At 33.7% G+C, this 12,956-nt stretch overlaps 2 protein-coding genes and 1 long non-coding RNA gene across 19 annotated transcripts in view; all 3 read right to left on the bottom strand.

The window, feature by feature from the left end:
• Window positions 1–12,956, bottom strand: part of LOC137236610 (activating signal cointegrator 1 complex subunit 3-like) — a 246,448-nt gene that overhangs the window by 210,761 nt on the left and 22,731 nt on the right. The gene's annotated exons all lie outside the window — the stretch shown is intronic.
• Window positions 1–12,956, bottom strand: part of gpp (grappa) — a 276,164-nt gene that overhangs the window by 245,238 nt on the left and 17,970 nt on the right. The window lies entirely within an intron of this gene.
• On the bottom strand, window positions 5,166–12,328 carry LOC137237029 (uncharacterized). The gene is made up of 3 exons (XR_010948767.1): window positions 12,133–12,328; window positions 5,984–6,075; window positions 5,166–5,917 (listed from the first exon to the last, which is right to left on the bottom strand). It is a non-coding gene; the product is annotated as an uncharacterized lncRNA (long non-coding RNA).

Here is a 12,956-nt window from a genome sequence, read left to right as displayed (position 1 = left end):
GCAAAACTTTCAAACTCCAAAAGTTTACGAAATATTTATATCACGTCACAAAGTCAACCCATTTGCCAGATTTTTCAATTTTTATTAAAGTGGGCATGGTGGCCAACTGATCCCGTTTATTTTCACACAGTATATATACAGTGTTGTGCAAAACAAAAGCAGCAAATTCAATGTAAATATATAATGGGCTGTATTTTTCACGCTGAAAATTTTAAAACAACGGTTTTCTGAAGATATGTATGTAGTAGTCACTGACAGGTCAACTATGTATATACATATAAAACAAACACCAACTTAAATCACTTACACAACACACGTTAATACAACAACAACAACAGCATCACAACAAAAATGTGTACTTTTCCTTTCATGGATCTGTGCAAAACTAAAGCATTAAACCAATATTTTGGAAACGAACCTTTTCTTGTTATAGTAGGTTAGTATAGTTCCAATCTAAAGGCGTGATTGGGCTCCGAGTATTGATCTAAGCTGTCACTCCCCATTGATGTTTCATAGCGGCTGGAAGCGGTTTCGTACCAAATAAGCTTTTGACTGGGAATATTCGGTTTTAAAAGCCCGTTGAGGGTTTCAAAGAGATTCGAGGTTTTTTTCTGGGTCAAGGAATAAGGGAGTATATACCCGTGGCATTCTGGATGATATTTTATTAATTTTGAGTAATATTACGGGTTATTGTTGTACTAAATAATTCTTGTATAGCGCATGTTCCAATGCGTCCTGCAAGTTTTACTTTTTATAAATCTTATTTTTATTGGGGATTGATATAATTTTCAGGTAATGCTCTGTGAAGTTGGCACCTCCATTTGCGAGTAATTAAAAAAACCAAATGCCATTCTTTTGTCCACGTTTGTCCAGCAAAAATTTTCGTTTGTCCACCTCTTGTTAAAAAGTTATAACAAAAATATTTTTTTTTTTTTCGAAAAAACCCCTAAATTTTTTTTTGCATTGAGTTGTAATATATTTGGTGATTGAATAAGTATGTATATGCTTATATCTGTTCACCCACGATGCTTTTTTTTTTTTTTGAAACAACTTTTTAACAAAAGGTGGACAAACAAACGAAAATTTTTCCGGGACGAACATGGACCAGCGGTGGACAAAGGAATTATTATTATTATTTATTTATTATTACGGCGTTTTAAGCCTAAAACTTAGATTATTCCAAATTATAAATACATTTTAATAATAATAGGATTTCTAGCGTTTGGGGTGTCGGAATGCATGAGATTCCGATCAGCACGGGAACTGGTGGTCCCAACGGGCGAGTCTTGGAGTGAGTATTGTGATTTCAACGAGTTCGGACGTGTATCTAATTAGCTCCGTGTGATATTTGTAAATAAATTGAATTCAATGGTTTATGTGCAGTAGTAAAACAATATTTTGATTTTACTTAGACACTATAATACGTGCGAGCGAGCAATGAATTGTTTTTAATTCAAATATACACGAAAGCTCAAAAATAAAAATGTCGTGTGATAAGTGCAAATTAGCAATGAACAGAGAAACTGGAATACGGTGCGATGGTGTTTGCGGGAAGATTTTTCACCTAAAAACGAAGTGTTGTGGCCTAGATGAATATGCATCTACTGTGCTAAATCAAAATAAATTGTTAAGATTTATGTTTGACGACTGCGTTACATATATATATAATATAGATTCTGCAATGCGAAACATGCAAGCAGTGATAAAGAAAAATGGTGCCCTATTAGAAGAGTACAAAGGTGAATTCGAATTGGCGCTTAAACATAACGAGTATGAAATAAAAAAATTATTAGAGGCGATTGAAATTAAATTTAGCGGGAGAATAAAAGAAATGCAAAAGGTGCAAGAAAAGTGTGTAGTAAATATAAGTGAAGTAAAGAAAATAAGAGATGTAGCGGAGATATTTAAGAAAGACAGCGAGAAAATTTGCAGTGAAATTAAAAATAGTAGCGAAGAAAATAAGAAAGCACAAAAAGAAATAAAAGAGTCGGTAAAACGAAGGCCGCTAACAAACAAATGTCATTTGCTGAAGTACTAAAAAAAGATAAGAGAGTGATGCCAGATATTAGAAAAGAAGTGCCTTTAATAATAAAACCTAAATCAAAACAAAACAGCAATCAAACAAAAACCGATTTAAATGAAAAAGTTGATCCAAAAGAACTGAAAATAAGCAATGTACAGTCTAGAGCAAATGGTGTGATATTAATCGAAAGTGAAAAGACACGGAAAGAAATAAAATAAAATGTGCAATCGAGGACCGTATTGGTGAAAAATATGAAGTAAAAATACCCAAAGTTATGTCTCATAGATTTGTAATATCGAAGATGAACTTTAAACATTCAGATGAAAAAATAATTAAAATGTTAAAAAAACAAAATACTTACATTGCGGATGGAAATCTGAAAGTTTTAAAACAGTATGAAACAAAAAAGCTCAATGTAATATACTACAATGCATTAATCGAAGCAGATCCGGAAACGTTCCAAAAGACTATCGCCGCCGAAAAAGTAAATATAGGTTGGGAAAAATGTAGAGTTTTTGATGGCCTTGAGGTACGGTCCTATTAAGGTGGCAGACACACTATAGCAAACAACAATATTATATATTAAATAATTTATACCTCATTTATTGGCAATTTAGTACCGCAAAAAAAAATTTAAAGCTGCGTCCGGTTCCGAGAAACGGGAGTGTCTGCTAGCTTAAGACTCAAGCCAGCAGACACTTCGTGAAAACACGACCTACGACTTCCGAACGACTTGGATAATTGATATTACATTTATTGGCAATTTAGTACCGCAAAAAAAAATTTAAAGCTGCGTCCGGTTCCGAGAAACGGGAGTGTCTGCTAGCTTAAGACTGAAGCCAGCAGACACTTCGTGAAAACACGACCTACGACTTCCGAACGACTTGGATAATTGATATTACATTTATTGGCAATTTAGTACCGCAAAAAAAAATTTAAAGCTGCGTCCGGTTCCGAGAAACGGGAGTGTCTGCTAGCTTAAGACTCAAGCCAGCAGACACTTCGTGAAAACACGACCTACGACTTCCGAACGACTTGGATAATTGATATTACATTTATTGGCAATTTAGTACCGCAAAAAAAAATTTAAAGCTGCGTCCGGTTCCGAGAAACGAGAGTGTCTGCTAGCTTAAGACTCAAGCCAGCAGACACTTCGTGAAAACACGACCTACGACTTCCGAACGACTTGGATAATTGATATTACATTTATTGGCAATTTAGTACCGCAAAAAAAAATTTAAAGCTGCGTCCGGTTCCGAGAAACGGGAGTGTCTGCTAGCTTAAGACTCAAGCCAGCAGACACTTCGTGAAAACACGACCTACGACTTCCGAACGACTTGGATAATTGATATTACATTTATTGGCAATTTAGTACCGCAAAAAAAAATTTTAAGCTGCGTCCGGTTCCGAGAAACGGGAGTGTCTGCTAGCTTAAGACTCAAGCCAGCAGACACTTCGTGAAAACACGACCTACGACTTCCGAACGACTTGGATAATTGATATTACATTTATTGGCAATTTAGTACCGCAAAAAAAAATTTAAAGCTGCGTCCGGTTCCGAGAAACGGGAGTGTCTGCTAGCTTAAGACTCAAGCCAGCAGACACTTCGTGAAAACACGACCTACGACTTCCGAACGACTTGGATAATTGATATTACATTTATTGGCAATTTAGTACCGCAAAAAAAAATTTTAAGCTGCGTCCGGTTCCGAGAAACGGGAGTGTCTGCTAGCTTAAGACTCAAGCCAGCAGACACTTCGTGAAAACACGACCTACGACTTCCGAACGACTTGGATAATTGATATTACATTCATTGGCAATTTAGTACCGCAAAAAAAATTTAAAGCTGCGTCCGGTTCCGAGAAACGGGAGTGTCTGCTAGCTTAAGACTCAAGCCAGCAGACACTTCGTGAAAACACGACCTACGACTTCCGAACGACTTGGATAATTGATATTACATTTGTTGGCAATTTAGTACCGCAAAAAAAAATTTAAAGCTGCGTCCGGTTCCGAGAAACGGGAGTGTCTGCTAGCTTAAGACTCAAGCCAGCAGACACTTCTTGACAAAACGACGTACAGCTCCCTAACGACTACAATAATTTATACCTTATTGATTGCCTAAATGTTTCGTTGTCCTGAAAAATATTTTCACTATACACTATAATACACGTAAAAAAATCCGTACTTCAAATAGCGTTTGGTTTTTTTTCTTGTTCATTTTCACATGCAAAAATTGAAGAGTTTGTTTTTTACATTTTACCAGGTGTTGTTATCACAACACTGATTGCATCTTCTTGATTATTTCTCATACAACACGTAGGTACAACAATATGTCAGTTAATCAAAATCAATGAAGAATTTCTTCTGACTTGACATTCTTCTGTTTTGCGAAATAGTTGAATTAATTTGAAACTCTTAGTAATAAAATGTTTTATTTTTAATATAATAATGTGTTACCGATAGGGTTGCCAAAAATACTGATATTTTAGCAAACCAAAGACAATATGCATTTGTACTCATTTTTTCGAATTTGTACTGGTTTTGAGGATATGTCGATTCATTAATTCATTGCTTTTATTTTACGGTTCGTTCGGAAGACAGATCAAAATTAGGGGTTTGTGTAAAACGCTTTCAATTTAGGCTGATAACAATATTCTTATTACCACTAAAGAAAATTACAAGCAACTTTTACACTCTGATGGTATTTTGTTGCTAAGAGTTTCTGGAAAATATCGTTACCATCAGAATAGGTGGCATAGGCTTATTAACAGTCAAAATTACAGTTTTTTTTGTTTTCAAAATAGGGTATTCTTTGACCGATTTCCGTGAAACGACATTTTTCGAATTCTGAGATAGGGTGTTCTTAAAATAAATTGTAATATATGGAGTTTTCAAAAGTTTTCAATGATAGAGGGGTTTCAAACCGGTATAGAGGGATGTACCACTCAGCCGCCGAAATAATACTTATATTTGTTTTCAAATCCGTATCCACTCATTTTAGAAGATTGTAACATCTTTGAAACTTATTGAAAATCAAATAGATGTTTTAATATCATATGTAGCATGTCGTAGACAAACTTCCATACATTTTTGGAGTTTAAGTATTTTTTGTTTTAATTTCACATGAACGGCCAATGTTTAATACCGAATGCATCCCTCATAAATCAAAAATTTATGAAGTCACAGAAGAACATAAAATAGTTGGCGCACACCTCATGTACTGAATTCGATTGAGAAAAAATATTCTAAAATATACTGATGCCCAGACCAAAAGTACTGATATCACCACCTGAAAATCCGGCAGCCCTAGTTGCCGATAAAAGTAATACAGATCAAAACGCTATTTACCATTTATCGTTCCTTCGACAGCGTTCTCGGACAAATAGTAATTCTTAAAAAGTATGGGGCATTTGTAGCGGCTTTCCTCCCAAACTTTTTCGGTAATTACGTGTTGCCATGCTCCTTGCTTAAACTTCGTCCACGTTCGTGTATAAACATTTTTTGCACAAGCTCGCTTGTTCTTTTTTTTTACGGTAGTCGAAATTTGCTTGAAAATTTCCCTTTCTAAAATTATTTCAAAAGCTATCGTGTCTGTTTCTTCATCCATATCTTCCTCTGAATCGTCATTAATCGTAGTATTCCGAGATGTTATAAAACTTAGCTCCTCGATACCACGTAACTTGTCCAATACTTTAAAAGCATTCACACATACTTTGGTATAAAGTGTAGTTGGTTTTACGTCCACATTTAGTTCATCAGCAATAACACGCCAAATTTCACTATTTTTACTGGCAATTACTCGGTCTTCCTTTAGTATTTCGTCTTTGTGCTCAATACACGCTTTTACAAACGGTTCTTCTAAAACTGTTGGCTTACGACCAACCATAGGAGCCACTTAAAACATAAAGAACAACAGGAAAACGTTAGCTGCATTACAATTTCCATCGGATCTAAACTTACTCTTTATTCGGGTTTATTCGACTGAAATTATTAGAACGGTGCATAGACCCTAGCCAGGGTGGGTCCCTGTTACGAATTTTCTATTAAAAGTCCTAGAAAAACAGGTATTTTTCTACTGTAATTTTTTTAAATTATTTTAATTCCTTGGCTTTTTTTAGTCCAATAATATCTGTTAAACCAAGCCAAGTATTTTTTTGGCAAAAATAGAAGGCTTGCACGAGTTTTGATCAAGCCATTGAATCTATATAAACATCGATTGGCCTTATGTCTAGAATTAAAAAATATATAGTTTGTTTAAAATGGAGTGTTTCGTTTGTAAGATATACATAAATCAAATACTTATATGTAGTCTAGTTCGTGACACATAGCAAAATGATATTTCTATGGTACTTCGATACACTTTTTGCAGAACAATGAAACACCCGATGTTAAACTAACTATATATTTTCAAATTGTCGACATTAGGACCAATCGGTTGGTTCCAAATTTTTAAATATAGGATTAATACTTTTAATCTTTATCCGACCAAGCCTTTTATTTTTGACAAAAAAAATTGGCTCCGTTTAACTGATATTATCTAACTGAAAAATTAAGTATGAAGTATGTTGTACTTTTTTTAAATAAATCAGAAAAATAGAAAGGATACACGATTCGTCATGAGTATGAGCAAATATTACGTACTATATTCCCCTAAAATATTTTCGAAAATATTACATCGTCGCTCGCTAGCGTGAAGCATGAATGTCAAATTTTTCCGAATTTGTGTTAGAGGCCTCTTTGGATTACCCTTTAGACTCTCTAGGTTCTACTTAAATCTACAGCTTCCTACCTTACATGGAAACCCCAATAATTTATGCCGTTTACACGAATGTATAAATCAATCACACAAAATTGGGTTAGAAAAATGAATGTGGTATATTCATGTTTCTCGATGACAACAAAGTAATGCTGTTCCTGTTTGTATGACACATTCGTTGATATGGCTCAACAATTTTTGAAATTAAGGTAAGAACAGCACACATTCATTCATTAATTTTTACTAATAATTCGAATTATTTTAAATATTTAATTATTTCTATAATAATTAAAAAATGGGATTCGGCACAACGCTATCCGAAAAAAGGGTAATTTACCAGTTGGGCCAATTCTTATAGCGTATTCGGACTCAGCGCATCAAAATTCATAGAAAACATGAGCCGCATTACCTGATCCGACTACATTTTTTAATTTTTTTGTATAGCTGTGTTAAAAAAAATTAAATCAGTTTTTAAAACTTTTGTTGTGCCAGAAAAATTAATGGGCTAAATCTCGGAGAATAAAAGGGATGGGAGCAGAACTGTTATTTCAGTTGAAAGAGCATATTGTGAGTATAATATATATGTAGATACGTTTTTACATTAGAAACTAATTCTTCTAAATTTGAGAGAGCAATAAAGTTTGAAACTCGATTTCCCAGCAATTTAATTTTGGCACATTCATGCTTCTGCTAAGCGGGCGACGATATAATACGCGCTACACGTTCATCAAAAAATCCTTTTTTTTTTATTTCAAAGTGGAGTGTTAGTTCAAAAAATATTAAATCATTTATGACGTGACGCCGAGCAGCTTGCCTACATTTACTTGCAGCAGGCAATTTGTTTCACTAATTGTATGCAGCTAACGCGTGCCTTTGTATGAATGCATGGTCGAGTTACCCTGCAAAAATTCGTGCGATTAATACATAAAGAGATTGGACTCCGCTTGATCTCTTTTGTCTACATTTGAGCATAATTGCTCCCCTTTAGTCCCTTTCGGTTGCAGTTGCGATTAGTTTGAAATCTATGTAGCCCATTTTAAAAAATATTTAATATAAAACGCCCTAAATTTGTGGATAATATTTGTTATTCCTTTTTGAAAAACGGGGAAAACAACTTTCAACAAATAGATTTGGTGGCTTGGCATACCCTTCGATAGTGTTTCTGCCACGAAAATGCAACTGCTGCCTATTTGAGACCTTGTTGAACCGATAGGGACTAGTCTTCATATGTTCGCATAAAGGTACAAAAGGGACTGGTTATATCGATCCCTTTCGGTATAAATGGGTGAAATTCTTCATAGGACATGCTCAAACAAAAGGGAACAGTTGAACTCATACAAAGAGATCAAAACAGGCATTGGTCACATACTCCATTGCGACTCAACCCGGATTCATCATAGACTAATCGCATTTTTGCAGGGTAACTACACATACATACATATGTACATATGCAATCGTAAATAAACGTACTAATCACTTGGTAAGTAGCTAGTATTTGTGTTTTACCAAACCATTATTGTAAGACAATAGGATACAAATGAAAAAATTATTTCTATTCTTTTATAAATTTTATTTTCACACTTCATTGCTCATTTTCCACTTATAACAATAAAATAACAAAATTTAATAATAACTTGTAAAATATTAATTTTACAAAAATAATTAATATAAATTATAATTTATTATTAGAAATTATTAAATTCTATTTTCGAAAAGGAAATTTTTTATATTATTACATGAAGTATCTAAACGTGTACACTATACTGGGTCGAATTATTAACCGATAGCGCGACATCGTTTTTTCGATAGGATTTGGGCTCAGGAAAACAAAGTTCCACTACACATGCCCAAAAATAATAATTTTCGAGCCTGTGAAAATTATAATTTTTTTTTACTTTTTTTCGACTTTTATTTTTAAGTTTTTTTCATGACCTACTAAAAAATCTTCATTTGATTGTAAAATTTTCATGTATGTATACCCTGTCCGACCAAAAAATGTCCGCTAAAAAAATATTCTTTTTTTTTCAAAAACTGTTATCGACAACGTTTAGCGGATATTTTTGGGTAGGACAGGGTATACATATGAAAATTTTTTTAGTAGGTCATGAAAAAAAACCTTAAAAATCAAAATCGAAAAAAGTCAAAAAAATGACATTTCGCGGGCTCGAAAATTATTTCTTTGGGTATGCGTAGTGGAACTTTTTTTCCTGAGCCCAAATACTATCGAAAAATCGATGGCCCGATATCGGTTAACTTTCGTCCATACAAATCGACCCACCCTAGTGTACACATATATTTTCTTACGAAGGTTTTGAAATGTGCGTTGTGAATGAAAATAAAATTTATAAAATAACTAAAGGAGTAGAAATTATTTTTTTATTTGTATTCTATTGTCCTTTGTACTACAATAATGATTGCATATGTATATATATATATATATATGTATGTTGTTGTTGTTAAGTTGACCATGCATACATACGTACATATGTATATACATACTAGGCACGCGTTAGCTGTATACAATTAATGCCACCTATTGCTTGCTGTAAGTAAATGTAGGCAAGCTTGTCGTAGTAACGTGAGAAATTAGTTAATATTTTTTGAACCAACAAAATAAAATAAAAAGGGGAATAGAGTATGTAATATTTGTTTAAAAAGTATAACTTTTATTTACTATTTCGATTTTATAAAATAATAATTTTATTATTTATTTACTATTTCGATTTTATAAAATAAAATCTTTCTTTAACGCAGTTATAAAGTAAATGTCGTTACCTTCAAAATAAAACAAAAACGACGAGTGGAACCAAATATATAGAATTTTGAATGTGGGCAAGTTTGCTTAACCATGGAATCTGAACACATGCAGATCTTTGAAATAAACTTTTTTTGAAGGAAGTCTTGATATACATATGTATTTAGGTATTGACTTAAATTGTGAAAAGATTCCAGGAAATCTGGTATCTTTTAACCTTCCTATACCCGCGCATTGGTCTGTGAGACCAACAAAACGCTTTTACGTAAATACTCTTTTTTCCAGCAACCCTAGAAATTTGAATTTTCTGTTAGCTGCCGCTTTTTTTACAGGCTTTGTTTTAGTGTTTGTGCGAGACGGGCATACTGGTGTATTTGATAATAATTGGTCTGTGAGACCGGCACGGGTATATGTGTAACTTTTTGTGCAGGTAAAATTTTTTTGGTGTTTTTTCTTCATTGCTGTGCATTTTAAGTTATTGCATAGATTTTATCGCGGGCTTGGCGACCAAATCAAAAAAAACCGTAACGGATATTTGTCAAAAAAGGTTCGAAAAGGTTCGAACAGTTTCGAAAAAGTTTCGGTGTTAGCAACAAGATGATTACATAAAATTGTATCTATTTATGCGAATATTGGTTGTTGTCTTTGGTGTACATTTATTTTCACTACTGCGCTGTAGATGGCACTGGTAACCGCCAGATGCCAGATGACCTGCACGCTAGATGATGCACACCAACACACACACACACACGCTGTACAGAATTGCCATTGTTGCTGTTGAACTTAGTACAGTAATTACGCACATAGTTGTTCCCTTTGATTTTAAGTTATTGCATAAATTTTATCGCGGGCTTTGAGCGTGGCGACTGAATCAAAAAAACCGTAACTATATATGTACATAAAATCATGGAATAACATCTGTTAATAACAGCAAAAGTTTCGGTGTTAGCAACAGGCTGATCACATAAAATTGGATCTATTTATGCGAATATTGGTTGTTGTCTTTGGTGTACATCTATCTTCACTACTGCGCCGTAGATGGCACTGGTAACCGCCAGATGCCAGATGACCTGCACGCTAGATTTAATCAATAAAAGTAAAAAATTTGTTTTCTTATCGGTCACCACGCTTAAAAAGTGTAACTTGAATTAATATCAAAGACAAAACTTGAATTAATATCAAAGAAAACAAAATGTTGCATAAATATTATAATTGCATAAGTGATAATATGCAATAGCTTTACCGTGGCAGTCCCCGAGTGCCACACGTCCTTTTTTATTATTTTGAAGGTACCTGTAATTATCAAAATGAATCAAGAGCAAATCAAACTACTTTTGGAGGAAGAATTTTCGAGTTCTGAATATAAGGATGAAAATGACAGCCAGGTTGAAGATTTGTTTGGAACATGCTATTATGGTATGTTCTAACTGTTACTGTAGGGTGAAGAAGCTTTTTTCTTACCGCGGAAAAAATTCGAAACAGGGACTGGGCTGTGCTCTAAATTAAAAGAAAAATAGCACGATAAAACTACGCCTCTTGGTGGTTCACTGTAGACTAGTTTATTCAATATAAAGAGAAATGTAGCTTAGTTCTAGTTACATATATAACAATAGCTGTGTTTTTTTTACTTCTATATACGTTTACGCTTAAACTTTATATGGACTGCTAAGCGACAAACTTTAAATACACCTCTGAAATTGATGCGCATAAAATTTGTCCTACTAAATTTCAACACGCATTATACTCAAATGTAACTGAAATATGTGTCTTTGTTTCACCCTCTACACTAATTCTATGTATTCTATGTGTGTCCACAATTCATCGCAACCGATTCAGCTATATGTTATACCCTATGGCCATCAGAGGGTTGTGTCTCCGCTTTTCGGTACACCCTGTGATGTTATGTTAGTTATTTAACCACTGCCGCTAGATGGGTCTCCTAAGCATTATCTAAGAAAAGATAGGCGTTTTTTCACGCGCAAACGAAACGTATACGCGAGTATAAAAAAACACGGCTATTGTTTCAGTGTAGCTGCATATGTAGGTATACATACATGCGTTTGTTAGAATTAGTCTAGAGGGTTACATAGAATTAGTCTAGAGGGTGAAACAAAAACACATATTTCAGTTACATCTGAGTATAATGCGTATTGAAATTTAATAGGACAAATTTTATGCGCAGCAATTTCGCGTAAACGTACATACATATATAGAACTAAAAAAAACACAGCTATTAATTATGTGGGTACACACATGTCTGTTTGTATTATGAGTTCATGCTCTAATATTGAAATGTCAATGCGACAGTTATGTACATTATTAAATGGTAAGGTAATGATTGAATTTAAAGTAAATACATTTGCAAGTGTTCCTGCCTACGACAAAATGCAGCGTGTGAAAAATTCCTAGTTATACATCAAGCAAGGAATATGTGTGTAAGTGGAAGGAAGATAATAATCTGTTTCATAGTTTTCAATCAATTTTTGTAAAATTGGAAATTATTACCACTACGACCCAACTTAAAATGTTGATGAAAACAAAAGTTTAGTGCATTGTGCTCTAATTAAATGTTGCGATATGAATTATAAAAATACTTACTTCTTGATACACTTTTTCACGCTCGCGATTTAAAGAAATGTCGACTAAATTCGTATAAAAATAACACAAAATTCACTCTATTAATAAATAATATTTTATCACATTTATTTAGAACGCACAACTTTTTGAATCTATTTCTTATTTGCAACTGAAGAAATTCCTCAGAGCAACCTCTTTAGTTAACAAATCGCGAAACAATAAAACATCGAATTCGGCAACAAAGAAGTTGAAACCATCAAAAAATTGTAGTAAATGATAATTACATACAAAAATATGCATACCCCACGCGTACCCGTTAGCGCAGGAGTCCTGCGCGCATGCCATTTGAAGCTTATCGAAATACAAACTTTTCTCTGATTTTCGAAAGAAAGAAGAGCGAGATGCATTTTATAAACCGTTATAGTAGCAAACGTTTCCTTTTTTGTTAACATAGGTATATACAATCAACATATTAATGCAACTAAATTTACGCATTACTTAAATCATTTGTAGTAAGCACGGTTGCCACATCATGTTTTCATTTGGGACCAAAATTCATCGAAAAAAGGACCAAATCTCAAAAAAGGGCCAAATTTTTCTTTTAGTTTATTGTTATACAAACAATTCAGCAATTTACTAGAGTGTCGTTTCGTTGTGAAATATAAAAAATTTAGGATTTTTCCTTGGTTTCCTACAAAAAATAGATACCACCAGCTGAGTTTAAATCAGGGATGCACCTTAACGTTAAGCTAATCGTTTATCAAAAAATTTCCACCGTTTCCGTTGAAACACTTCGAAATATTATCGATAAAGAAATTATCAAGATAAATTGTATCTCGTTTTTA

The sequence above is a fragment of the Eurosta solidaginis genome, chromosome 1, assembly GCF_040869045.1.
Source record: "Eurosta solidaginis isolate ZX-2024a chromosome 1, ASM4086904v1, whole genome shotgun sequence".
NCBI classification, from domain to species: domain Eukaryota; kingdom Metazoa; phylum Arthropoda; class Insecta; order Diptera; family Tephritidae; genus Eurosta; species Eurosta solidaginis.
This window is presented reverse-complemented; position numbering and strand designations above follow the sequence as displayed.